The following is a 1,885-nucleotide window of genomic DNA, read 5'->3' on the forward strand; positions in this document are numbered from 1 at the left end:
AGCAGAAGAGAAACTAGATGAATGGGACCTTCTAAAAATTAAATTTTTATGTGCTTCCAAAGACTTCTCCAAAAGAGTCAAAAGAGAACCTGCAGATTGGGAAAAAATATTTGGCAATGACTTATCTGACAAGGGACTTATCTCTAGAATTTATAGAAAAGAAAACTCCAACACCTCAACAACAAAAAGACAAATAATCTAATTAAAAGATGGGCAGAAGACATGAATAGACACTTCACCAAAGAGGTTGTTAAGGCAGCCAATAAACATATGAATAAATGCTCACAATCATTAGCCATTAGAGAGATGCAAATCAAAACAACAATGACATACCATCTTGCCCCCGCACTAGTAGCAAAGTTCAAGAAGACAGAAAATAACAAATGCTGGCGAGGAGGCAGAGAAATTGGGACTCTCATACACTGCTGGTGAACTGTAACATGGTACAACCACTATGTGAAGCAGTATGGCAATTCCTTAAAAAGTTGGAATTAGAAATACCATTTGACCCAGCCATTTCATTACTAGGTATATATCCTAAAGGAGTGAGAGCCAGGACAAGAACAAATATGTGCACACCCATGTTCATGGCAGCACTATTTACAATAGCCAAAAGATAGAGACAACCTAGGTATCTATCCACTGAAGAATGGATAACCAAACTATGGTACATACATACAATGGTTACTACACAACCCTAAAGAATAACCTAGAATCTGCAAAACACCACATAATGTGGCTGAACTTGGAGGACATTATGCTGAGTGAAATAAGTCAATCATAGAAGGACAAATACTGTATTAGTCGATAATTATAAAAAGTCAAGGAAAGGTGTATATATGGAAGGAAATTTTCTTTGTTGGTTACTAGGGGTGGGAGGGAAGGGGAGGGAACAATGTTAGATAGTTAGAGACAAGTAGTGACTTAGGTGAAGAGAAGAGCAGTGTCCCAAAAGTGAGTGATCAACACGGTGGCATTGAAGAAGAGGAAAACAGAGAAATACATCCTTTTGCACATACAGTACTGTGTTGTCAGTGAAGGCAAATGTTGATATATGGGTGGATAGATGGGTGGACAGGCTGAACTATAAGGTACGTCTGTGTAGCGGGGAGTGTGCCCAGGATTATGCATAGGGTTGGCAGACAGTGTTTCTACAAGTGTATTGCTACGTTCTATAAGAATTCCCATGTATATAGTAGAGCTGACAAGGGACAACCCAGAGGGAGCAAGTAGTTGGACCTGTGGGCTTGGAACCATAGTCACAAGGGATATCAAGCTCAATTGGCATAATATACTACACAAAACATTGTTCCACCTCCTACTTTGGCGAGTAGCGACTGGCATCTTAAAAGCTTGCAAGCAGCCATCTATGCAACAATGGATCTCTCCTCATCCAGAGCAAAGAAGAATGAAGACAACCAAAGATTCATGGAAACAATCAGTCCTAGCGACTGGTACACCATGTGATCCATAGCCTATATGACTGTGAAACCAGAAGAGCTAGATGGTGCCTGGCTACCACTGTCAACCACTCGGAGGGGGTTCTACATAGGAGATCCTTGATAGAGAGGAAGAACAACATGGAACAAAATTCAGAATCATTTGGGGGGAAAAAGAAAAGGGGGTGGGAGGGGACCAGGTCTGCTGGTCTGATAGAGCCTGGTGGAACTACTGAGATTATGGCCCCTAGCTGCCCTTCAGGTCTGGAATTGGCTTCCAGCCAAACAAAAGACAGGCATATGAGTTGAACATTTACCTGAGGTAGATACACTTCTTGGAGAGAACAATCATGGGAGAAAGAAAGGCTGTTTATGCACAGGGAGACAGCTCAGGGGGCAGGGGTGCATGAAGGGATGGACACAGGGAAGAGGTGACTGTCAGGAGG

General features: G+C 42.1%; 1 protein-coding gene across 1 annotated transcript in view; it reads left to right on the forward strand.

The window, feature by feature from the left end:
• PEX3 (peroxisomal biogenesis factor 3) overlaps positions 1-1,885 on the forward strand; it is a 51,847-nt gene that overhangs the window by 31,046 nt on the left and 18,916 nt on the right. The gene's annotated exons all lie outside the window — the stretch shown is intronic.

The sequence above is a fragment of the Orycteropus afer genome, unplaced genomic scaffold, assembly GCF_000298275.1.
Source record: "Orycteropus afer afer isolate SDZICR_OR568_19922 unplaced genomic scaffold, OryAfe1.0 scaffold00226, whole genome shotgun sequence".
Lineage (NCBI taxonomy): Eukaryota > Metazoa > Chordata > Mammalia > Tubulidentata > Orycteropodidae > Orycteropus > Orycteropus afer.